The sequence below is a fragment of the Mesocricetus auratus genome, unplaced genomic scaffold (assembly GCF_017639785.1).
Source record: "Mesocricetus auratus isolate SY011 unplaced genomic scaffold, BCM_Maur_2.0 Super-Scaffold_4256, whole genome shotgun sequence".
In the NCBI taxonomy this organism is placed as follows: domain Eukaryota; kingdom Metazoa; phylum Chordata; class Mammalia; order Rodentia; family Cricetidae; genus Mesocricetus; species Mesocricetus auratus.
In genome coordinates, this window is record NW_024429182.1 from 128,236,502 (window position 1) to 128,263,834 (window position 27,333).

Below are 27,333 nucleotides of genomic sequence, written 5' to 3' on the forward strand. Positions count from 1 at the left end.
GCAAGAGGACAGACACAGAGACTCGCTTTTGCTGTGTCTCTGCGTCAGTAGAAGCATCCTATAAAAGAAGATTTCTGCGAAACTTGTTAAATACCACTTTAGAAACGGACTCTGCCATCCTCTAATTTGAATCACACCTTAACTTCAAGTGCCTTTCTTCCACACTCGTAAAAACTTTTAATGTTCAGTGGAACTTAGAAAGGAGAAAGGGGAGGAGGGGAATGTCAAAGGGAGCCTTTTATATGGCTTTTTTCAAAGGCGGTAGAGACTGCCACAGGCATGCACACTTTTTTATGAGGGTGCAGGAGAGGAGGGACCCCCAGGGAAGCCACTGAACTTGCAATTAACAAAGGGGACCATGTTTTGCTGGAGGCATCAGAATTTACGCTTAGGAAGGCGATCGCTAAGCAAATTGGAGCCATTTTTTAACTGAGACTCTACTTGTTTGCATGCGGTAGAGTTCCTGAAGAATTGCAACCCTTTTACTCTCCCTTCATCTCTTCTCTTAAAGGTTTGTCTAGACTAGCTTCTTCTTTCCAAAGGTGGTGAGATAGGAAAGTCTGCCTCTGGAGCAGTCTTTCATATGTTTTATCAGTGTATTATCACGCATTATCTAATCATTCCTGTGGTAAGAAATGAGAATACTAACAGACTTTATAGAAGTTAAAAGATACACCCCGTTTGCTGTACTGTAGATATGTAGCTAAAATCTGGAATAAAGGTTTCCAGATTTCATCTGTGGCTTTTCCATAAATACCATCGCTACAATAATAGAATAATAGAATTTGTACTGGACTCCACAAACAGATTAATCAGAACCATCTCCCAGTGCCTTGTTAAGTCCTGGCTGTAGACATGGGACCTTAGACAGACATTGTCCAGTCCGTGTATCTGTTCATCTTAACTGGGGGTAAAAATGAGTGAGGGCAGCTCCCTCAAAAAGGGTGAACATCTCTCCTTTCACTCTCTACCCAGATAGCCCATGCTAGCATTCAAAGGCAACTGTAACTGTGGGCAAGGTTTACAGGGTGGAGAGGCATCATAAATGGGCCACCAGAGTGTACTGGGGACACAGGCAGGGCATCAGAGGGAACCCAGAAATACAGGGCATACTGGATCTGTGACATCAACACTGATGAATGTATATATACATGAATACACACACACATATATGTGTATATATATACATATATATATATATATATATATATATATATGAAGCTAGACTAGACATCTCAAGTGCCATTCATTGACTGTTTGATCTTGGACAAGTTGCATGGTCCCACTAATTTAGAGGATTTACAATCTATTTCTCAGATTATAAACCCTCAAAGGATTCTGCCCAGACACCAAATAAATTCACCTATTAAATAGATGCTGCAGGCTCTTTCGGTCACCACCATCTCCAGCAGTGGTGGAGGCAAGTTCCAAAGCACAAGGAAAGCTAATTTAAAATTAGACAGCTTTCATCTTCTGGAAACTTGATTTTCAGTAAATCAGAAGCAACTACCTACCCCAGGGGGTTGGACATGGTTTAAATTTTCTATTATAGATTTCACAGGGTAACAATAAGAATCGGTGTACTTATTTCCTCATTCATTCATTCACTGGATCACTCCTCCATTCGCGTTTGCCACCCTATTCCTACAGGAAACAGAATCACATGGGCAGCTCCAAATCTTCTGGCACAGATGAAAATGGGCCAAATGTTGGATTGATGCTGACTTTAGGGACCACATTACTTCGCTCCTTTTCAGGAGTTTGATGTGGGCCAGTAGCTATTACGGGCATGCCAGCCTCCCACACTGAGGCCAGTCCTCCCCCCACATCATAGGGACCCCAGACCACTGCCCTGTGGCCACCCAGGGATTTGCAGCTTCCCAAGCCAGGACTCTTAGCTCACACAGAAGATGGTGATGTCTTGGGTCTCAGGTATGTTCTACATGCTCCCACTTCCACCAAAAAGAAAAAAGGTTTGTTTCATGGTGAATTTAAAGTAAGTAGAGGGCTCACAATAATTTTTGGTGGGTAAAAAGTCTTGCCACTGCCGGGATTTGGTGGCCCACACCTTTAATCCTAGCCCTTGGGAGGGAGAGGCAGGCTGATCTCTGTGAGTTCAAGGCCAGCCTGGTCTACAGAGCGAGTTTCAGGACAGGCTCCAAAACAATACAGAAAAACTCTGTCTCAAAAAAAAAAAAAAAAAAGAAGAAGAAGAAGAAGAAGTCTTGCTACCAAGTCTGAAAACCTGAGTTCAATTCCAGGGACCCAACTTGGAAGGAAGAATCAACCCCTACAAGTTGTCCTTTGGCTTTTATGCGTATGCTGTGGCAGAATATGAATGTGCACAAGTTCATTTATCAATCATTTGAGGTCATTATTATTCACTGACAGTACCTTGTACTGTTAGTAGCCGCAAGGAAGCCTCCTGGAAATGGAACAAGCACCACAAACTCTCCACCCTTAGGCACTTGGTGTGGACCAGTAACTGGACAACCATGACAAGTGGGCTGCAGCATTCTCCAAACAGAAGAGCCAGACGCTGGAGGGAGGCACAGACCGACAGTGTGGTGATGCACAGACACCGGTGGACACAGAAACGGACTTGACTCCTGACCCCACTGAAGTATGAATTAGAGTGAGAAACAATTGGCCCTCCAATTGTGGGTTCTACATCCATCAATTTTACCAAGTATGCATTGAAAATAATCCAGGCACACTGTTGTGAATGTGCGGAATGAATGCAGGCCATTTCTGTGTCATTCTGTGTTTAAGTATTCCCGTAGGTGTTGTCCCATATCAAACATTATATTCCACCTAGAGAGGATGTACAGTGTGTAGGAGGACGTGCATAAGTTATAAGAAACTAAAGTGGCTTTATATATGAGACTTGGGCATCTTTGGATTTTGGTGACTGAGGAGATCCTAAAACCAGTCCCCTCAAGATGATGACTATATTTAATTTCTCTAAAATGCATTTGCTTTGGGGATCCATCTTAGTGATGTGCTAGTCACCTCCTACTTGTCTGGGAAATCCTTTCAAGTTATTCACCTCCTATTGTCTCCTGGAAGCACATGTACCAGCAGCCAGATCAAGATGTGCTGTCGGGATACTATGGGATCCTCAGTGGGTACTTTTTGGCTTTTCTATCTTCACTATGTTGAACCAGGTTGAGATGTAGTTTAATGTTTCAATGTGTTGCTTTGGAATAGTGTTGATAAAAGCTTTTACAAGACAGCAATAACCCATAAATCATCAATATTTGTTTAATTGTCAGTCCAATGTTGACTCAATAGGAGCAAATGGAGCTTGCCTGTGCTTCAGAGTCTGCTTCAGTCTTTACCTCTCATTTTCAAATAATTATTTTCTTAAACTAATTTGGAAAGCAATTGAGGAGAGCGACCCAGCATCCTTCTCTGGTCCCCACACAGGTGTGCTCAGTGCTGACTAGGGAGTATCCTCCATGCTGGATAGCTTTCATAGTACCTTAAGTTTATACAGGATGTGGAGGAAATAAGATTCATCAATAGCCTTTCTTAGGGTTGAACCCTGCAAGCTACAATAATACCCATAGATGAAAGAATGGTGAGACAGTTATAATGGAAACCAACTATTTTCTCGAATCACTCCACAGGAAGAAATGCAGGCCTGGCACTGTAAACCTGGCTAATAACCCACAGCCAGGAGCTCATAAATCACCCCCCAGGGTGAGCCTAACTACTGTCATTCTAATGGATAGACATGGTATCAATTGTCCTATAAATGTATATCTTCATACCTATAGATTAATGCAGCTCTCAGACCTCATCAGAAAAGTTTCTTTGTGGCATGGGTAGCAGTTAACTTAGAAACTCACACCTAGATTAAATGAAGAGAATGAATGTCTACAGAGTGTTGGGTTTTACATAGGACATCTATATAATACACACACACACACACACACACACATACACACACACCACAAAAACTCAGGGTCCATCATGTAAGACAGTATGGAAAGATTGTAAGATCCAGAGGTTAGGAAGGGTCAGAGCGCTGTGGTCCAGACCACTACACTCATGAATTCATAATATCTGTGGTTGTCTCTGTAAGAGTTGCACAAAATCAAGCCAGTCAGAATTCTATCATGAAAGGCAGAGGGGTTCAGGAACTTCCCCCCCTCCAACTGAGGAGCTACTGACAGTTGGTGAGTTCTGCAAGAGAAAGGGACAGTTTTCTAAAGGAGGTGGCCTCCAGTGGGTTAAAGATGCTCAAATGGACTGGCTCACACTCTTGAGAATATGGGCAGCGCAAATTGGACTTGGTGGATTTTTTAAAGGGATTAGGACATGAAGTTGGGATGGAGAGTTGATGGTTGGGGGTTGGGATAGGTGGCGGGTCTGGAGGAGTTAGGGGAGGAGTAGTCAGTAAATATGATCAAATTTATTTTTTGAAGTGCAATAAGCACTTTACTAAATAAAATATGAAACAAATAATAGAATGGCCTAAAGACACTGACATATATCAACACAGAAAATTTGGAGTATTCAAAGTTCATCAAAAAGAGCAGAATACAAATAATATATTAGTGATGATCAGGTAAAACAAGGAAACATGCAAAAATAAAAACCACTTGATTATATTAATGGGTTAGAGATCCAAAGTTGAAAAGGAAACAAATGAACTTTCTCCCTATCTTAGTCAAGTGGTACTGGCCACTGGAAGCAGATCCCCTCCCCACCCTAGAGCCCAGCTTAAGTCAATGGGAATTTATTGTAGAATGCAGTAGGAAGTCAAGAGAACCATCCTGGACTCTGCATGGGGCTGAAGCTAGAATCAAAGAAGCTGCCACTGGCTCATCACAGCTTCACCAGCACCAGGTCCACACAAACAAAAACATCAAGTTCTAAATGTAAAACACATGTGTCCCTGAGGACCCTGGGATGGTGAACCTCACTCTCCACACCCAATCATGGCCCATTGACTTGATACCTGACTTTCACTCATCGTAGATTTTCACAATTAAATTTTATTTTTTATGGAGTTTCTCTTTTACTTAACCCTCACCCGTATCATTATAGTTCCTGCCTGGCCTGACGTGGCATTTCTCATTGAAGCCTCTCCATCTAGCAGGAGCAGCTGCCTTCCACTGGGCTGGATTAAGGGTCATCCCATTCCCTGATAATAGCAGGTGGGTCCGCTGGTGGCATTCTCTTCCCACAGCAGCTGTGTTCATCAAACAAACAAAATGGAGAAACAAGATGAGCGTTTTTTATTGGTGACAGGGTGGATATATGAAAATTCAGTAGGAAGCACTGATAGACTGTAGGGGGAAAGGAGCAGAGAAAACAAATACATTGTTATCATCTTAGGGAAGTCAAGTCTCTGCCTTTCTGTATATCTACTCTGTGGTAGTTTGAATGTAATTGTTCCCCATAAACTCATAGGGAGTGGGACTATTAGGGGGAGTGGCCTTGTCAGAGGAAGTGTGTCTCTGTGGAGGCAGGCTTTGAGATCTTCTATGCTCAAGCTACATCTAGTACAGTTAACTTCCTGTTGGCCTGTGGATCAAGATGTAGAACTCTCGGCTCCTTCTCCAGCACCATGCTGGCCTACACACTGGCATAGCCAAGCGTGATGATAATGGACTAAACCTCTGAACTGTAAGCCAGCCCCCAATTAAATCTTTTCCTTTATAAGAGTTGCCTTGGTCATGATGTCTCTTCACAGCAATAGAAATTCTAACTAAGACATACTCCCTCTCTGGGTCAACAATGCTCATGCCCTTCATGGAAATGGCTTTTCCTTCAGGCATGATCCATCATGTAAACCTGTGGTGGTAGATTACAGCACTGGTTTCCCTACCCTTCCACCACACCCCAAGTGCCCCTCACTCAGCTCCTAGAATACAGACGAGCCCTTCTTTTGTATTTAATTAATCCTCATTGGCGATTCCTGTGTGAGTCACCAATGCCCCATTATGGAGCCTAGGCACGTCGAGAAGAAAGATGCTAAACAAAATTTAATTTTATTCAAAATATACTCCCTGTTTAAAAACAAATGCCATTTGTGTATCAAGCCATCTGACGTGCATTTGCTTTCATATAAATAGGGATCTGTGTGTCAGTCTCTGGGCTTCTAAGTCTTCCCTTCCATTCTTTCCTTTCTGTTCCTCCCATTCTTCCCTCCCTGTTCATTCTCCACATCTCCTCCTTCCTGCCCTGCCACCAATATTTCCTTCTACCATATGGCTGAATGGTTAAGGAAATTTTGGAATGCTCTTGCAACAAGTGGAGCTAGGCTGCTTGCTATATGAGAAGACAGTTCTCCATGAGACGTGAAACGCTCCCAAGAAGATTCCTTGCCTTTCTTCCCTGCATGCTTCTGAGTCTTTCCTGGAGTTATTGGATTAATCCCATCTCCAGGAAGCAATTGGGGCTGCTCACACATTCCACATAGCAATCCATAGCAGATGCAAGTATTTATTTACATAAGTCAGTGCTCCCTCAGCCCTGGATGCCAAGGTAAACACGCACTGAGATTTAAGTGCTATATCCACAGAGAGCCTTGGGAGTGGCCAATCTCTGTGCCATCTTCACCCTGTCTCCCTGATTTAGTGGCTTCATTGGCATGTCTCAAGAACAGTTTTCAAGCCACAGCTTTGCTGTTCTTTGTGATAGTGGCTATTCTTTAAATGTCTCAAGTCTTAAGGCAAGACAATGGTGTCCACCTTCCAATTTTCATCCTTTGTTTCATCTGCTAGTCATTTGCCTTTGAAGAAAATAACCAAGTGATTCAAACTACCTAATGCATCCATCACTCTCAGCCTTTGTAGAGCCCCATGGACTGCCTTTACAAATTGTACCCCCCCAACACATGTGCATATACATACATGCACACACTTGTACATGCACATGCACACATGCATACACACACACACACACACACACACACACACAAAAACACATAGGCACAGAATTACACATACACAGTAATTCCAGAACCTGAAAAACAACTAGAGAAAGAAAAGAAAGTATTCAAATATACTGAAGGTTCCCAAATTTATTTTTTCTCCATATCAATGCAAAATCAGACATTCAAGTGTCAGACATAGGACACTTAAATGATTTGGTTGAGATATTAAGCCCACAAGTTCATATTTCAGTTTGGTTTTGACTTCAAACAACTCTATTATGATTCTGGAGGTGATGGCTCTTTGGTTAAGTAATACATCAGGACAATGCTTAAGGGATAACAGTAAAAATTAAAACAAATGCCTACCAATGCCATTTCCCTATCTCTGTTCACCTTCACTCAACCTCCAAATAGGAAACTCAGTCTTCTAGTATACCAGGGCAAATCTCTTACCTATGACAGAAATGGTTTCATTCAATTTAGTAGCCATGCTTTTACCACCCCTGCATACACAGATCTCCAATGTCCCACAAGTTCAAAGCCAATCATAAGCATTTTACCTTTGCTGTCATACAACTTGATGTGGTACCGAATGAAACCAGAAGTAAATATGTCTTAGTTTTTCTCTTGGGTGAAGTCAGACAAAATCAGGTTTAGACATCAGCTTGCTGCATTGTAGCCACGGCTTCAGTGAACTCTAAGCCTCAGTTTTCCCCATCCCTAACCTTAGGTTGACAATAAATGCTTCAGTGGCCTCTAACATGTTCAAATCTAGCATTACTTTCTTGCAACATTTTAAGGACATTTTAATAAACATCAATATATTCAGGCCACAGATTCCCCCCTTCCTTTGCAAATACTTCATTTTTGCAAAGGTGGACAAGTAGGCGACACAGTCAAGCTATGACCTTGTTGTAAATGAAACATTGAATATTACTGATTACAGTTATATGGGACTCCCAGGAGCCCACCATGTCCTTTTCCACTTGGGAGGACTCCCTACCTTGATTACTTTGAGTAAAAGAACACTCATAACATCTTGCTTCCATACAAAACAAACAGCTAAGATTTCAACGTCTGCACATCCCAAGGGAAAACCCAGCCAACCTAAGGTAACTGCTTGAGTCCTTTCTACATGATTTAGCATCTGATGGCTTGCAATGTCTAGTCAGGCATGGTGCTGTGTTTTATTACCAGCCATTGAAAATAATTAGTTGGTGACCCAGAAAACTGATATATAAAATCCTTTTAATCACTAATATGGCTTTCAATTACACAGCATAAACTTATTAACCTTTTTACTGCAGAGATTTGATTTATGGAATTTATCTACATTATCATTATGAGAAGAGATAAAAAGTATATTATCCAAGGTGTTGGCACTAACAATAAAGAATCACTTTTTCCTCTCATGGACACTTAAGTAGCCATGGCAGCCTCTTGCTAAGTCTCTGTAGAATGGTTTGATTCTGGCAATCATTCATTAATGGTTAGCTGACGACCTACTAAGTGTGTGTGCAAGTTTGTATGGGGTGAGGGTCAAATTCTGCAATGTGGACAATTGAAATTCAACCCTTATCCTTCCTCACCTGAAAACTCAGCTCACAGGTGACTGAAATGAACTTCAAAGTCATATGCTATGTGAAAGACAATACAGAGAGAGCACAGGCCTGGCAAGGGAGTTGAGGGATGGGAGCTGCTGCAGCACCTTCTCTGAGGAAGTGATTTGGAGGCTGCAAGCTGCAAAGTTTATGCAGGTGAATGGTGCATTGTATAGCTGGAATTGGAAAACATTGGGGGATTTTGTTTGTTTGTATCATTTAGGTTGTGTGTGTGTGTGTGTGTGTGTGTGAGAGAGAGAGAGACAGAGAGAAAGAGAGAGAGAATCAAACCCAGAGCTTTTCACATTCTAGCAAGTGCTCTAATACTGAGCTATGCCACCACCAGGGAACTTTTCATTGGTTTATCAGTTGATTAATTCCTTAGTCCACTTTACCAAACCAATAAAGAAGTGACTCACAGAAGTATGTTGAGCAATAATTCTATCCTTTGGAAATAAGGGAGACACAAGACTAAAGAAATGGCTCAGCAGTAAGAGCACTTGATGCTCTTACAATGGATACAGATTTGGTCTCCAGCATCTTCTACATTGATGCTTAGATCTGTCCTTAGCTCCAGTTTCAGGAGATCTAGTATCCTCTTCAGGCCTGCACAGGCATGAGGGTAGTACACTTACACATACACAGCCAAAACACACATACACATAAAATAAAACTAATAAATCTTTAAGAAGAAAAGGGGAAGGAAGTATTAGAAAGAGGAATGAAACCCGGCCTCTACTTGCCCACTCTGGTGTCTCCTGGCCTGGGGACTGCAGGCAGGTCAACTTGCCCCGGACTAACCAAACAAGTTTGCTGACAGCACTGTGCTAATCCAGCTCCCACCCACCTGGAGAGGGAGTGCCTCAGACGCACCTGCATCCACCATGAGACCCATCACAGCATTGGACCTGCTTGCACCCACAGGAAGAGAACCTTGGACCCATACCCACCAGGAGAGGATAAGACCCCACCTGTACCCACTGGGAGATGGGATGGAAAGATAACATTATAAGAACACATTCAACAACAGAAAAACCAATATGATACCACCAGAGTCTAAGGACTCTACACCAGCAAGACCTGAACATCCCAACACAGCAGAAGAGAATGACCTTAAAAACATCTTCATAAAGATGATAGAGACCCTAAAAGAGGAAATGAGAAATCCTTTAAAGAAATGGAAAAAAAGAAAAACCAAATATTGCAAGAAACAAGTCAAAGAGTACAATTTTGAAAGCTGAAAAAGAGACCAAAAAACCCACAGTCTGAAGGAATGCTGGAATTAGAAAAGGTGGGTAAATTATCAGGAACTACAGATGCAAGCATAACCACCAGAATACAAGAATTAGAAGAGAGAATCTCAGGCTTTGAAGATACACTAGGAGAAATAGATTCATGGGCCAAAGAAAATCTGAAGTCCAACAAATTCCTAACACAAAATATCCAGGAAATATGGGACACTGTGAAAACACCACACCTAAGAAAAATAGGTATAGAAAAAGGAGAAGAAGAGTGCCTGGACCCTACCCAGAGTGAAATGACAGACTCTAGATATCCCCTATGTGGAAGGATTTGGCAATAGGGTGGGAGGCTGGGGGGGAAGGGGAGTGCAGGAGGAGGGGAGGGAGAGGAAACTGGGATTGACATGTAAAACAAGCTATTTAAAATTAAAATAAAAAATGATAAAAGAAAAAAAAAGAAAAAGGAGAAGAAACCCACCTCAAAGGTGCACAAAATATATTCAACAAAAGCATAGAAGAAAACTTTCCCAACCCAAGAAAGACATGCCAATGAAAGTACAAGAAGCTTACAGAACACCAAATAGACTGGACCACAAAAAAGAAGTCCTCTCAGCAAATAATAATCAAAACACCAAATATACAGAATAAATAAAGACTATTAACAGCAGCAAAGGAAAAAGGCCAAGTAACATATAAAGGCAAACCTATCAGAATGGCACCTGACTTCTCCTTGGAAACTCTGAAGGTTCTGGACAGATTTTCTACAAACATTAAGAGACCACAGATGCCAGCCCAGACTACTATATCCAGCAAAGCTTTCAGTCACTATAGTTGGAGAAAAAAAGATATTCCACGACAAAACCAGATTTAAACAATGTATTATCCACTAATCCAGCCCTGCAGAAAGTACTGGAAGGAAAACTCCAAACTAAGGAAGTTAACTACACTCCCAAAAACATAATAAATAATCCCACTTTATCAAAAGCCAAAAGAAAAAGTAGGGTAAATCCACAAACAATAGCTCCAACAACAACAAATAAAAAAAACAAACAAACAAGAATTAACACTCAATGGTCCTTAATTTTCCTCAATATTAATGGTCTTCATTTGCCTATTAAAAGACAATGACTAACCGGATGGATACAAAGACAGAATCAATCCTTCTGCTGCATAGAAGAAACACACCTCAACTCCAAAGACAGACATGACCTCAGAGTAAAGGTTCCAATCAAATGGAAACAAGAAATAAGCTGGTGTAGCTATCCTATCTAACAAATTAGACTTCAACTAAAATCAAAAGAGATAAAGAAGGTCATTTTATATTCATCACAGGAAAAAATCCATCAGGAAAAAGTCTCAATTCTGACCATCTATGCCCAAAATACAAAGGCACTCAAATCACACATAAGACCTCACACAGTTATAGTGTGAGACTTCAACTCCCCACTCTCACCACTAGACAGGACCAACAGACATAAACTTAACAAAGAAACCATTGTGTTTCACAGACATCTATAGAACATTCCATCCAAACACAAAAGAATTTATCTTCTTCTCAGTGCCACATGGGACCTTCTCTAAAATCTACCATATACTTGGCAACACAGCAAACCTCAACAGGTCAAAAATTTGGAATAAATTCCTGTATCTTATCAGATCACCATGCTTTAAAGTTAGAATTCAACAACAACACAAATTACAGAAACCCTACAAACTAATGGAAATTGAACAATGTGCAATTATACCATTCCTGGATCAAGGAAAAAATAAAGAAAGAAATTAAAGACTTCCTAAAATTCAATGAAAATGAAGACACAACATACCCAAACTTATAGGACACTTTGAAAGCAGTACTAAGAGGAAAGTTCATAGCACTAAGTGCTCACATGAAGAAACTGGAGAATAGTCACACTAGAGAATTTACAACGCAACTGAAAGTTCTAGAACAACAAGAAGCAAAGTTGGACTGGAGGAGTAGAAGCCAGGAAATAATAAAACAGGGTTGAAATCATTAAAGTCGAAACAAAGAAAACAATACAAAGATCAATGTAACAAAGAGGTGATTCTTCGAGAAAATCAACAAGATAGAAAAACCTTTATCCAAACTAACCAAAAGGCAGAGAAAGAACATGCAAATTAAGAAAATCAGGAATGAAAAGATGGACATAACAATGGACACTGAGGAAATCCAGAGAATCATCAGGTCATACTTTGAAAACCTGTACTCCACAAAATTAAAAAATGTAAAGTAAATGAAAATTTTTCTGGATAGATATCACTTACCCAAATTAAATCAAGAACAGATAAGCAATTTAAACACACCTATAACCCCTAATGAAATAGAAGTAGTCATCAAAAATCTCCCAACCAAAAACAGCCAAGGCCTGGAGGGCTTCAGTGCAGAATTCTATCAGAAGTTCAAAGAAGACCTAATACCAATACTCCCCAAAGCATTCTACACACTAGAAGCAGAAGGTTGATTGCCAAACTCTTTCTATGAGACTACAATTACCTTGGTACCCAAGCCACACAAAGACACAACTAAGAAAGAGAACTACAGACCAGTGTCCCTCGTGGACATTGATGCAAAAATACTCAATAGAATACTGGCAAATCAAATCAAGAAGGCTTCACCCCAGTGATGCAGGGATGGTTCAGCATACAAAAATCTATAAATGTAATCCACCACATAAACAAACTACAAAAGAAAAATCACATGATCATCTCACCCAATGCTGAAAAAGACTTTGACAAAATTCAACATCCCTTCATGATAATGGCCCTGGAGAGATCAGGGATAACAGGAACATACCTGAACATAATAAAGGCAAAATACAGTAAACAAACAGCCAACATCAAACTAAATGGAGAGAAACTCAACCCAATTCCTCTAAAATCAGGAACAAGACAAGGCTGTCCACTCTCTCCATATCTCTTCAATATTGTACTTGAAGTTCTAGATAGAGCAATAAGATAACAAAAGGAGATCAAGGGTTTACAAATTGGAAAAGAAGTCAAACTTTCACTGTTTTCAGATGATATGATAGTTTACATAAGCGACCTTAAAAACTGTACACGGCAACTCCTACAGCTGGTAAACACATTCAGCAAAATGGCAGGATACAAGATAAACTCAAAAAAATCAGTAGCCCTACTATATACAGACAATAAATAGGCTGAAAAATAAATCAGAAAAACATCACCTTTTACAATAGACACAAACAACATAAAATATCTTGGGGTAATGGTAACCAAACAAGTGAAAGACCTGTATAGCAAGAACTTTGAGTCTTTAAAGAAAGAAATTAAAGAAGATACCAGAAAATGGAAAGGTCTCCCATGCTTTTGGATAGGTAGGATCAACATAGTAAAAATGGCAATTTTGCCAAAACCAATCTACGGTTCAATGCAATCACCATCAAAATACCAGCACAATTCTTCACAGACCTTAAAAGAACAATAATCAACTTTATATGGAAAAACAAAATACCCAGGGTAGCCAAAACAACCCTGTGCTATAAACGAATTTCTGGAGGCATCACCATCTGTAGAGAGAAGATTTTCCTTGCCAGCCGCTTTGGTTTTGCCCCACCAGTCACCTGGTGATCAGGAGTGGGATCATGAGACAGGAGACCAATTCCTGAACATGACACCAGTAGCACAGATGCTGAGATCAACAATTAATAAATGGGACCTCCTGAAACTGAGAAGCTTCTGTAAGGCAAAGGACACAGTCAGCAATACAAAAAGGCAGTCCACAGAACGGGAAAAGATATTCACTAACCCCGTATCTGACAGAGGGTTGATCTCCAAAATTTACAAAGAACTCAAGAAGCAAGTCTTCAACACACCAAAGGATCCAATTAAAAAGTAGAGGACTGACTAAATAGAGAATTCTCAATAAAGGAGTCTAAAATGGCTGAAGAGATATTTAAGAAAGTGCTCAACATCCCTAGCCATCAGGGAAATGCAAATCAAAACAACTCGGAGATACTATCATCTTATTCCTGTCAGAATGACTAAAATCAAAAACACCAATGACAGTTTATGCTGGATATTGATGTGGAGAAAGGGGAACACTCCTCCATTGCTGGTGGGAGTGCCAAGTTGTGCAGCCACTTTGGTAATCAGCATGGAGATTCCTCAGGAAAATGGGAATCAGTCTACCACCAGATTCAGCAGCTATCAGTTGCCAAGAGCCCCTTAGCTAGAGGTAGTGCTCTGTGTCCACCTCCCACACTCTGGGGTTTTGTCTGGCGTGAGCTTGTACAGGTCTTTGTGCACACTGTCACATCTGTCGTGAGTGCATGTGTGCAATTGTCCTGAGTCTGGAAAGCACCTTGTCCTTGTAACCATCAGCTGCCTCTAGATCTTATTCTCTTTCCATCTCCCTTCTTCTGAATGATCCCTGAGGCTTGGGAGGAGGAAGTGGGATATAGATGCCCCATTTACTAAGACTGGACACCCCACTGTCTCTCATTCTCTGTACATTTACCAGTGGCTGATTAATTATTATCTACTGCAGAAAGTTATCTGTTACTTATTATCTACTGCAAAAACAAGATTGTATAAAGGTTTATATAAGCATTAATCTGTGACTATACCAATTATTCATTAAGAGTCAGCTTAAGCTGAGTGGTGGTGGCGCACACCTTTAATCTCAGCACTGAGGAGGCAGAAGCTGATCTACAGAGTGAGTTCTAGGACAGCCAGAGCTACACAGAGAAACCCTGTTTCAGGGGTGAAAAGTCAGCTTAATACTGTGCCCTTTTAGGAAAGTAATAATAGAATATACTCCTATGAGGCCCATGGTCTCTTTAGTCACACAGGTCACACATTTTGGCCCTAATAATGGTGTCAATTGTAGACTTCAATTTGTGGAGCAGGCCTCAAATCTAAGAGTGCTTGGTTACTCCAATGACATTCATCCACTACCACGCCAGTGTCTAAAGGTAACAGAGTTCACAGTTAGGTAAGACTAGTGATTTCTTCTCTTCTTTGGTAGCAGGTGTAGCACCTCCAGCATTATATAAGCTAGCCAGTAGGGATGAAGCTTGCAGGTGAGTACCATCTTGATCTCTTCATGTTCTCTGACTCAAGTGTTGCTGTCTTCAGCAATAGGGGTTACCATCAAAGTCTGGAGGCTTACCAAGAGCCATGGCAATAGCCTCCAAAGCTTGGGGATCTATGCGACCTCTCTTGCCAATAACTCCAGATGAGCTAATACATTCTTGGCCCTGGCAATGAATTTTTTATTTATTATCCTGTGGTGTGTCATAGGAGTATTGTTGTCCATTATAGGGTAACTGTAACTAAAATCTTGTTATGTATTTGTGTTTTAGGAAGATTCTACTGTAGTACATTTCCATATAACACTTTTGAAATGTCTTTAGTTTTATGCACCTCCCATCCCCTCCCCTGCCCTGACCTTTCATAACTCACCCCATTTAACCCTTCCTGTTCCATTATCCCCTTTTAGCTCTTTAGACCACTCTGCTTTATCTCCCATTGCTTGAAATCCCCCTCCCTTACTAATCTGCTGACCTTTAGAGTGATTCCAAATAGAACATGCATACCTGAAAGTTTGAAGCTAACATCCATAAATGAGAGAAAATACAGTGTTTGCATCTCTGAGTATGGATTACTTCTCAGTGAAGCTCTCTTCATGAAATTTCAACTCACCATGAGTCTATCCTACTGATGACAAAGAAACATAGGAATTCTTACCATTCAGGCATCCATTTTTCCTCAACTGCTTACAGAAAATTCTGTACCTGCTACCCATCAATTCAGTATCTGGTATAATGGCTCAAAGCACAGACTTTGAAACCTAAAGCCAATCTAACATGAATTTAAGCTCAACTACACCTCTGTCTAGTTATCAGAGACGCATTACAACTCCTAAGTTCCTGATTCTCAGGTAACCTAACTAGCATTTAGTTGGGAACTGGAACTAATGTTGCCATGAGGTTCCATTGGGATACTAACCACAAACCATTTAACAGTGTGTTTAATATATAGTGAGCACTCCATTAATGCATTTTTTCTATCACTGTATCACTGTCATGACCCAAGTCACTTTGTTACAATTCCATGCCATTAAGAGTGGCATCAAGCGGGGCGTTGGTGGTGCACGCCTTTAATCCCAGCACTTGGGAGGAAGAGGCAGGCGGATCTCTGTGAGTTCAAGGTCAGCCTGGTCTACAGAGCAAGTTCCAGGACAGCCTCCAAAACAATACAGAGAAAACCTGTCTCGAAAAACCAAAAAAAAAAAAAAAAAAAAAAAAAGAGTGGCATCAATGTTGAGGCACCAAGTGATTTTAGAGGGGAGTCATCCTTGGTGTCATTGGGAGATGGATGCCCACACTTCTTTCAGGTACACAAATCTTAGGATACTCAACTTCTTTGCACAGAACCTGGATAAATCCACTTATAAACTTTGTCACTAAATCATAACAGCTAGCCTATGAAAGCACTGTATGAGTAGTTTTTGTGCTAGATTGTTCCAGGGATGAGGACAAGGAAGAAAGTCTGGATGTGATAAGTACACGAGCAATTTTTAAAAACACTTTAATCCCCAGCTGGCAGATGTTGAAGCCATCAATACAGAGGACCAGCTGTATTTTGTGAAACCAGAGCATTAAAAAAAAATCAATGGTACCACATAATCCAGTCAATGTCTTACTCCATTCACAAATCATCATTTGTTCAGCTGGAGTAATTATGAACTGTCTGGAAATAATACAGTAAAGACCATCAATGACAATTAAAGCATAAAGAGTCTAGTATAGACTCGGTGATGAATTTTGGATCCTTTATCCTACTAAAATCTATTTATTACAGAAAACTCTGGAACCACTTTGCCGTAAGTAGACATCATTTAGTGCTCAATTACAATGAAATTCCACTGGTAGTATATATTAAATGCAGAACATCTACATTAATACCAAGAGAATATGGTGAGATTGATGTTATTGCAGTGAGTACCAGATGAATATTAAGTACCTCTCCTAAACCATTCACATTCCTGTGCTCAGGCATTCCTATTCCTTTGCTTCTATGATCTCTATTTCAGAAAGGTTTTTGAAGATTTTTTTTTAACGGACATAAGAATTATGCTCCAAGTCCATTTTTATTTACTTTTAATCTAGCTCAGATCTAGATGGCCCTCAAACATTGATTCATCAGGACACATTATATAATGTTATTAAGATCACAGACATACCACCACCAAAAACCATTCATTTCTGAAGGGCTGTAGATCTATGTAATGAGGAAATTTGTAAAAAGGGGCTGATTTCAGACCAAGTGCTGAGAGGACATTTTAATAGCCCCAACATGGATTGAACTTAGTGGAGCAAAGAAATTTCAGCTAAAGAATTAGGATCTTCCCTGTTCAGAATTCAGGATGTTAATGGCTCAGGGGTGGGTTATGAGGTTTCTGTTAATGCTCTATTTCAATACAGGTTACACGAGCTGGCAATGAACTTTTCTGGGGTCATTTTAAAGCTAATCAAGAGAAATTAAGCCCTTGCTATGTGTGAATATGAACAAATATGGGGCCCAATTCCTACTGTAAAATTTGGGGTCATAAAAATATAAATGGAAGCCATGGTTTTCCTGCCATTCATCACACCATTTACCAACCGAGGCATGCTCGTATCACAGCTCAACCACATACCAAGTGTAAAGTATTTCTCTCATTAAAATGGTGACTACGAGCTGGTTAAGTTGTCATGGGGATTAAATGAGATGCAAACCTGAGAGCTGCAGAGGGAGACTCACCCTCAAAGAGGGTGTACATCCTAGCTGTCCAACTTCACAGACTCTTACAGCAGAAGTCTACTGCCCCTCTAATGCAAGCCCAGAAATCCCTCCAGAACCACCTCTCATCTTGGGCTTGCACCCCTCCCATCAGACCCAGTGTTTGAGTGTTGAATATGATCCATCATTGCCATCAGCTTGACTGGGGTGAGAGATGCCTAGAACAAAGGAAGAAGCTCACTTCTGGGTGTGTCTGGGAGAGCGTCTCCTGAAAAGAGTGAAGCACCACACTAAGTCACAGGGAGCCACCCTGAATGTCAGTGGTGCCACTCAATGAGCTCTGTGCCCAGGGGAGTGAAAAAGCAGAATAGGGAAGTCCGCCTGTGTCCAAGCACAACCCATCTGTGATGATCTGAATGAGCAACGTCACCCACGGCTAGTGAGCCTGAGCACTTGGTGCACAGGGGTAGAGCTGTTTTAATGGGTTATGAAACCTTTGGGACATGAGACCTAGTGGAGAGCATAGGCCATTAGCACCGGGCTTTGGAAGAGTCTCCCTTCCAAGGTCATATCCTTCTGTTCCAAGCTAGCTTTCCTATTTCCTGGTCTGCTTACCAAATAAGAAGCCATCCTCCATCCATTCCACCATCCTCCATGTCTTTTCTACCGTAATGCACTTCATAACCTCCAAAATCCTGAGCCAAAACAACCCTTCCTTCTCCAAGTTGCTTCTATCAGTTGTTTTCTCACAGTGACAAGAAAGGTGACTGATGCACTCTGGAGCATGATATGTTTGGCAGCTGTTGTTACCCGTGGACACCAGAGTCCAGATTCTTCTGCCTCTGGAAGGAGATCTGCACCAGCTACTGTTCAGATACCTTCCAAGCCTGAAGCCTCAGTGGAACTATGTCCTTAATCTCTCTAATCTGATGTTTCCAGTTTCTTGAACTAATCAACCGCTAGTTTCTCCAGATACGCAGCTTGTAGACAGGCATGAGGAAAATACCCTGTCTGATTATATAAGCCAATCCATAAACCCTTTTTATGTGTATGTGTGTATGTGTATCATTGTGCATATTATCATATACAGTATATACCATATATAGAGATAGATAGATGGATAGACAGATAGAGAACCCCCAACCAATATAATACACACTTTAGAGTTATGCCCACTTATTATTGACTCAAGATATCCCTAAACTTTACCACAAGGACCTAGGCAGGGACTTGGGACCTAACTGCACTAGAAAAAGATGGACATATAGGAAAGTTAGAGGAAAATTTAAAGAAAGTTCTAACCTGCCTAATAAACCCATTTGTCTTCTTGGGGGAAATGACTGATAGATTTGTTTTGTTTAGTCAAGTTTGTACAGTGGCAAGCTCTAATTCTCACTCATAGAGAAGTTAATTTCATCTATATAAATCTTCATTTTTATGTCTGTGTGTATGTGTGTGTTCACATATGTGTATGTGGAGGCCAAAGGTCAATTTGCCACTTTGTTCTGGTTTGCTTGTTTGCTGGTTGGTTGGTTTTGAGACAGGGTCTCTCCCTGAACCTGGTGATGGCTATTTTAACTAGCCTAGGCTGTCCAGTAAGCCTCCAGGATCTCTCTGTCTCTACTCCTTCAGCACTATGGATATAGACATACATCACCATGCTAGACTTTCACATGGGTGCTGAGGTTCCAAATTCAATGAGTTATATCATGATATTATTATGTATGCATATATACTCACTGAGCTATCTCCCTAACCCAAAGCACCCAAAGCATCTATTTTAAAACAAGAAAATTCATGCTTTAAAATTTTTGATTTGAGGTTTGTCTCATAATGCTAGAAGATCTGATTCCCACAGACCACAACCCCGTGGAGCCCAGACAAAGCTGTCTTTTAGATCACCCCACAACCTATGGGTCCCACACTCCCGTTCTCTCTGTTTATGGACAACTTCACCTACTTAGCTGACTTCAATTGCTGGCTGGCTCTGTAGTCTCTGATTCCAACACACAGTTACACTTGACAGTAATTTGTGTTTTCAGTAAGGAATTCTCCATCATCTGGGAAAAGGGTGGAATGGTGGCATCATATCTTCAATGTGGTCCCAGGCTCAGCAGCACCAGGCACTACCCAAGTCCTGCTGAATCAGGAGACCTGGAAGTGGGTCCCAGCAGTGTCTTCTGATGATAATTTGATACATTCTCATGTTGACTAAAGAGAAACCATGGCACACTGAGCATGTACCACTTCCCTGCAAGGACATACTCACTTGGACCAGATCTACTTGAGTGCTCCAAGGTGTTCTCAGGGGGTTTAAGAGATTGGCCACTTGGTTGGCTGGCAAGCTCTGCATAATCCTCATAGCACCATGAAGCAAAAAGAAGCTACATCCACAGAAACGTGACAAGGGGAAAGCACAGTACTGGAAAATGAAATATGTGTCAAGTCCCCAAAGAAGTTCATTACCTGAAGGACACATTATCCCCTTCCCTTCCCATGAGTCAGCACAGTGAGTAGTCATTCGTAATTGGTTTACGGCTTAGTATGAAATATTAGGATACCACCGTATGTGATGACACAGCTGTATTCCTGAGGGGCTGGCTGAGATGAATCTGTATACAGCAGAGACAGGTGGAGACAAAGGGAGCAGGTGGAAATGGGTTGTAAATACACTGTAACTTAAAAAATAATGGGGTGTTTTCTCCCTGAAGGTTTCTGGGCCTTCATCACTAATTAAATACTGAAACTACAAAAGGAGAAATAAAGTTTTCTGGCTGTTTGAATTTGGGGTATAACTGTAAATATTTTGCACCATTAACAGCAATTTCACTTGAAAGCATACATGCCTGGGCTTGGAGCACTGATGGGTAAACCTAAGAACTGAGAAGAGGATAGATTTAAAGAAAAATATTAGCAGCTAATGGCGAAGTCCATCTTGCTTTAGACCGTAAAGGGGACTGGGGTGCACTCCAGTGGAATATTGTTCAAGAGTGGAGCCTTTTAAACAAAATAGTAAATTCCCTATGATAAGGATTGTAGTCAAAATCACCACATAGCGGACCATGAGCCTACTGCCAAATGCAGAAAATCAATAAACAAATCACTTGGAATTCTTGAGTGACTCATACCAAATAGCAGGTGTTGAATCATGCATAGTCTCCATTCTCCAAGCTTTGAATGGTGTGGCATGGACCCTGATCTTAGTTTTAGTGTGGGAGTATCCATAACTCCAAAAGGGATCTTGAACCACAGAAGTACAGTACTTAGAGTTAAAGGTTGATCAGCTTAAAACCCCACGATTTGCTGTGCTCGGCCTCTCTATTTCTCTAGCCCCACTCTCTCTCCAGGCTTGAAGATAGGTTAGCATTAGGAGTACTGGTAACTTGTTTGTCCTAGGTACTTTTTTCTTGTTGAGATAAAAATACCCTGACAAGAGCAATTTAAAGGAGAAACAGTGTATCTGTTGCTTACAGTTCCAAAGAGAAGCAGTCCATCATGGCAGGCAATACATGGCCTCAGGCAGGGAAGACAGGAATCTGGTTAACTAATTTGTGTAATGGGAAACCTTCCTGCCAGCCTGGTTCCAGAGCCGCTGAATCAGTCCCAAATAAACACACAGGAGGCTGTATTAATTATGAAGCTGTTGGCCTTGCTTTTTCTTACTGGATAGCTCTGACTTAAGTATTTACCCCATAATTGTTAATCTAAGTATTTCTCTTACCGGAGCAAAGTTTCCGGGCTTCTTATCCCTACGGCAGCTACATCTTGACTTTCTGTGTTTCTCCTACCCAGAGTCCTCCTTGACTCCTAGTCCCACCTATCTTGCTTCCCTATTGGCCAACAGTGCTTTATTGACATATACACAGGACTTCCCCCATCAACCTTGTATTCACACTCAGGAAGCAGAGGGTGGTTAGGAAATAGGGCTATGCAGTAAAAGCCTCAGGTTGTGCCCCTTTGACCCATGTCCTTCAGCTAAGCTCCAGCCCCTAGAAGTTCCACAACCTTCCCAAAGAGAAGCACCAGCTGGGTCCCGAGTGTTTAAACGCATGAGCCTCTGGGGGATATTTCACAAGCAAACAACAGCGCTCTTGCGCAGAGCCAACGTGTAAAGTCAAGACTCTATACCATAAACAGGACAATACAAGAAAGCGTCTTCTTTTCATTTCCACGTGTCAGTGTGGAGACCACACTTGGTGAAGTCCTTAAGACTGGCTTCTGGTCCCATTTTCTCACCCACAGCTTCAGAACCATAACTTTCTTATCTGTAGAATCTTCTCCAAGACTCCTTCCCAAGGATTTGGTGATGGACAACATGCATGTGAGATCACCTGGAGGGACATTTTGTCGAGTGGTGGAAACCTGGGCTCCTAAGCGATGCAGTGTCGTGCTACTAGATCTATAATGTGTGATCTGGGGAAGGCGTCTGAGATAGGCTCTTTGCAGTTCTCAGAAGAGGTTTTGAGAAAAAGAATGAGACAGTGGGAAGGAAGTGCAGCTTGCATCCATGCTAGATGAATGGCATTCAGCCTTCCCTTTGCCCAGGGTCTGAAATTCTATTGAGAATAAAATTCAAACTAGTCTCATGTGAGTTAAAAATCCCATGTGTTTATAATCCTGTTTTTAATACTTAATACACATAAGCATCCATTTATGGAACAAAAAGATTCATTTCAATTCCTTTCAGGTAATGATCCTATGATTTAAATTCCCATGTTTTAAATATTCAAAATAAATCCCTTCAGCCAAAAGATTAGCTGTTAGATCTCAGTAAGTCTGTATGCAGTGGATTATTTTCCAATGAAGACATATCAGGTCCTACTTTAACCAGTTTATAGAGAAATCGTTGTTCTGCATCCTCCCTAATTCACATTTTGACTTTTTAATTTTTTCCCACATAGCTGATTCTACAAGCAGGGCAATACAAGAAAATGTCTCCTTTTTATTTCCATGTGACAGTAGGGGGACCGAACTGTATGATACCGTGGTGCTTTTTAATGGCCGTGACTGAATAGTCTGTTCGTTCACCATTTTTGTTTCCTTGTCTCCAAAAAGCCTAGCTTCATTTAAAAACAAAAAGCACATGGAACCATGGAATATTCATCTGCTCCCAAAAGCAATCACTCGGAGAGTCACCTTTCTCCCATCCCTTGCCTCCGTCTGGGCAGTTCCATCACCCTCTGGAACACGGTGATTGGCACAGTAAGAAGCAACCCAACCAGAGAAACCCATCCTGCGCATGCCGAGTGTCCCTCCTGCTCATCCACGCACGCTATCCTTGGTACATTTCCTTGAGCGGGGATAAGGACATAGTGAAGAAAGCACTCTTGGTGCCGTGCTATACGGTGACGTCAGCAGGCATCTGGACACTCAGAGAAACGTACCTCCAAAGAAAAGGACAAAAGCAGACCCAGAGGCTAGAGGGGGGGAAAGGACCTGAATCAGGACTCGAGCACCCGGATCTCGCTGTGTCTGATTTGACTTCCAAGGAAAGCAAGCCAATGAATTTCATCTGTTGCTTAACTTTCTTTGAGTTTGTATTTCTCTCATTTGTCACAAAGAAAAGCTCTTCTAGGACAAACGGGGTGCGGGGGGGGGGGGGTACTTTAACAGTCCATTCTTTTTCAATCAGGCATGGTGATCCACACCTGAAACCTCAGCAGTAACAAGACACAAGCAAGGGGATAGTGAGTTTGAGGCCAGCCCAGCCTACACCAGAAGTTCAAATCCTGCCTAGATACATAAGGAAACCCCACTTGAAAACGTTTTAAAATATCTTCCCATATTTTGAATTGAGGCACGAGTTAAATGCTGCCGTGAAGATTGTAACTACAGCCAGCACTTCCATAGTACCTGACAGGTGCTCACTTTTCATTTATGCCTTCACTTGCATGTATGTACGTATGGCCATTGTGTGTGGAACGTATGTGTAGGTGCCAGTAGAAGTCAGAAACCAATGTCAGATCTCCTAAACTGGGGCTATAAGTATCTGGGAGCTACTATGTGGGAACTGAACTCTGCCCTCTGCAGGAGCTTAACTGCTGAGCCGACTTCCAGCCCCTTCCCTGTGAGGTTTTCCCTCCAAAGCCATCTACCTGAAAAGCGTAAAAACGTTTGACTCATATTTAAACAAACAAGTGAAGCACGATGTCAGAATTCCTTGCATCTACTTGGGAAAACGAACTTCAAAGGATGTTCCAGCGTCACTAGTGTCAAGAGGACTATGTACTTGACTATTCTAGGTGCGTGGTAAGTGCTTAATAACTGAACCCATGATTGTCAGCTGTAGGCTGATACAATGGTGGAAAACAGAAGCAAGGGAGGCAGACAACATTCCTCAGAAGCTAGCGGGGAGCCATCATCTGGAAGGGGTGGAGTCCATATTAAATGCTAGCCTTGCGGGGGACCTGTACAGCTCTGGAGGGGACAAACGGTTAATTACCTTGGAGTGAGCAGCCCTGAGAACCATTGCTGATAGAAACTGGGAGGTATCTGTGCAATCAGTATTTTAAAGGATTTGATCAAAGAAGCTGTGTTCTAAAGCAGAGGCAAAGAGCAAACAAGGCACACAGAAAACGTGACGAATAAGAAGACCAAAATGGAATTCAGTTCCCTTAGGTGCGCTGGGGTAGAATGGCAGCAATTTTCTGCAGGAAGGTCTGCCCGTAGTGTATGTGTGTGGATGCACATGACACTGTTAGTTAAGCTCCTAAGTACCTGGTGCTCGTTTTCACCTTTGAATTGTTTTGCTGGCGCATGTCGCTTGTGCTAATATTAATGGGACTCTCAGTGAGATTCCCACACGTGTGTTCAACGGGCACTTATTTACCCACCTATCTTGCTCCTTTACCCTACCCCACAACCACCCTGGTACTTCCCCCAATCCTTAGTAATCACCATTCTGCTTCCAAATTAAAACTTCAAAAATCTTTGATGAATCATTTACGTCCAAGTTAAATATTCCCTTCAGCTTTGTCTAATTAAAGCCCTGAGCCCAGGACATGCTAAGTAATGCCACTGCGGCATTCTGATAACCAGAGGAACTGGCTAGACACGCCATCAGGTCGCACCAGTCCCTCTGTTACTTTGTGCAAGCATGTTCCTGGCTTGCCTTCCAAAGTGTTCACAAAGACAAACACAGAAACCGTTCCCCATCCAGTGCAGTTAGTGGTGACTATTCTAAGGGATTAGTTAACCCAAGCTCACTGGACTGCTTATGCTCATACAAGGAAACCTCCTAAAGATATTAACCATGTTTCAGTCCAGAGAAGAATCTCATTTTTATTGCATGTTTGTGTGTATGCATATGTGTGTGTGTCTGTCTGTCTGTCTGTCTGTGTATCTAACAATATCTAACAGTATAGGACAAAGAAGACAGAATTTATGTGTATAGAGGTCATGGCAAAAGCTTTCAAACATGTGGCAGAAACTTCAAGATACTTATAGTGGTCATTTCCTCATTCTTATTTGTTAATCCAGTTCTCCACTGTTAACCCAGTAGAAAACTACATTTCCCATCCACCTTCACCGAAGTGTGGTCAAGTGACTCATTTGAGGCCAATAATGGAATTGTGAGTTTTCTTCTCTCCTAGTGCTGTACTGACGTGACATCATGTAGTGGATCAGGGCATGGTGCATTGCAGAGAGATGGGATGAGATGTATAAATGGAATAACAGCTTCCATCTTGGAATAGGAGAGTGAGGGCAGCAATTCAAGAGTGCAGAAGAGAACTGAGAATCAGGGTGCTTGATGACTTCTCTGAAGCTCTGCTTTGCTTCTCTGAGCATTGTGAAATAAGACTGAAATGAACCTCAAACTTCAAAGGTTTCAAATATTGGAAGCTTAAAGTTACCATGATTTGTTCAAAGGACTGAAAGTGTGTACAAGGATAAAGAAAGGGCAGATATTTTTTTCTTTGAGACCAAGATTTACTATGTAGCTCTGGCTGTCCTCCAACTCACTATATAGACCAGGCTGGCCTGAAACTCAAGAGATCCACCTGTCTCTGCCTCCTGAATGCTAGAATTAAAGGTGTGTGTTACTGTGCCTGATTAGAATTGAATTTAAAATGAGCTACATTTGGGTTGAAGAGCTGGTCCAAGGGTTAAGAGCACTACTACTCTTAAGAACCCCTGCAATTGCCCCTTTGTTTGGTGCCCAGCACCAACTTGGCAGCTCCAGTTCCAGGGGGTCCCAAAAGCCTCCTCTGGATTCCTTGAGCACCAGGTACCCAAGTGGCACACAAACATACATGTAGGTCAAACAACCATGTGCATAAAATAAAAATAAATAAATAAGTCTTGAGTTAAATTTTATGGTACTGTGGTGTTGCTCCTCCCTAGGATGCTCTAGCCAATTGTCTTGTCTTAGCCAGCAATTTACATGGGCACTAAAACCCAACTGCCATTTCTGAGGTTGCTAATCTCTCTCCAGTTTTGTGGTTCCAGTGGAAACAGAAGACACACAGCTCGTAGTTTACCATCCTTTGCTCTCAGTGTCCATACAACTTCCTGAGTTCTTCCTGTCAATTCATTCATCCTCAGCTATCACAGGATACTTAAGTCTATATCCCCAGAAATCAGTCTATGAATATTCCACACCTCCTAACATAAAGACTTATTCCACAGATACAGTAAACAAATTAATGTGGTGATAGCAAATCCAGGTGTAGACAGGTGGAAGAACTAATGATCCAGCCTAGAAATACACCTCCTCATGGGTGTCCAAATGATCATCATGAAGATGCTAAAACCATTCAAAGAGGGGGTAAAGTCATGTCATCAAGGGTTGCATGCTAAGCCTGCAAAACAATCAAATTGAACACTGGCCTCATCCTACACACAAACTTGATTCACTAGATCAAAGACCTAACTATAAAAACCAGGAAATAGTATGGGGGAAATCCTCATGACATTGAATCTGATGGTGAGTTCTTATGCAAGATATCAAAGACACATGCAACAACAAGAAAAAAATAATATAGAATTCATTGTCATCAAAATTTTAAATATCTATTCATCAAACACTAGAAACAGCTTGAAAATATAAAACACAGAATAGGAGGAAATATTTTCAAAGCACATGCATGATAAGGGATGCATATCCACAATACATAAAGAACTCTCATTTATAAAAAAAAAAGAAACCAATTCAAAAACCTGGCTTTAAAAATGAGCACAGAACTAGGGGGCAGAACTGTATTCAATGGCGAACGATGGTAGATTCCCCAGCAGTTACAAAACTGCATGTCCAAACTATAATGAGATGCCACCTCACACCCATCAGACTATTACTGAAAAATTGAAAGTGAGTTTCAGGGATGACAACTCCAAATCCGCAGATAACATTCCCAAGTGCCCCAGCAATTCCACTTCAGGATGGACAGGTGATGGCACCATTCTACCCAGCCAAAGTGTGGGACTTCTGGTGAGCCCCTGTGTCATTCATTTTACCCCGCAACTATCACACGTCTGGATAACATGGAACTGGGATGAGAGCCGCTGTCCCCAAGTTCCTACCATGGTGTCATGCAGACATGATGTGTGCATGAGTGTGGGGATGTACATGTGCCACACATGTGCCTGTAGAGGACCAACCTCGGGATTCAAATCTCTCCTTCCACTGTAGGTTCCAGAGACCAGGCTCATGTAAACAAGCTCACGCAGCAGCTCTTTTACCCCCTGAGCCATCCCGCAGTCTGTTCATTTTGGGGATTTCATCTTATGCGTTGGCATCTCAGATACACTCTTTATACTGTCAGCTCTTTTCTCCATGTCCTTAAACGGAAACAAACAAAATAATTCTTCAAAAATGTATTGTTCATGCAGGCATCAG

General features: G+C 41.5%; 1 long non-coding RNA gene across 1 annotated transcript; it reads right to left on the reverse strand.

Moving 5' to 3' along the window:
- Positions 1-5,048: 5,048 nt before the first annotated feature.
- On the reverse strand, positions 5,049-19,881 carry LOC121135443. The gene is made up of 3 exons (XR_005872568.1): positions 19,768-19,881; positions 15,311-15,428; positions 5,049-5,203 (listed from the first exon to the last, which is right to left on the reverse strand). It is a non-coding gene; the product is annotated as an uncharacterized LOC121135443 (long non-coding RNA).
- Between the last annotated feature and the right edge of the window lie 7,452 nt (positions 19,882-27,333).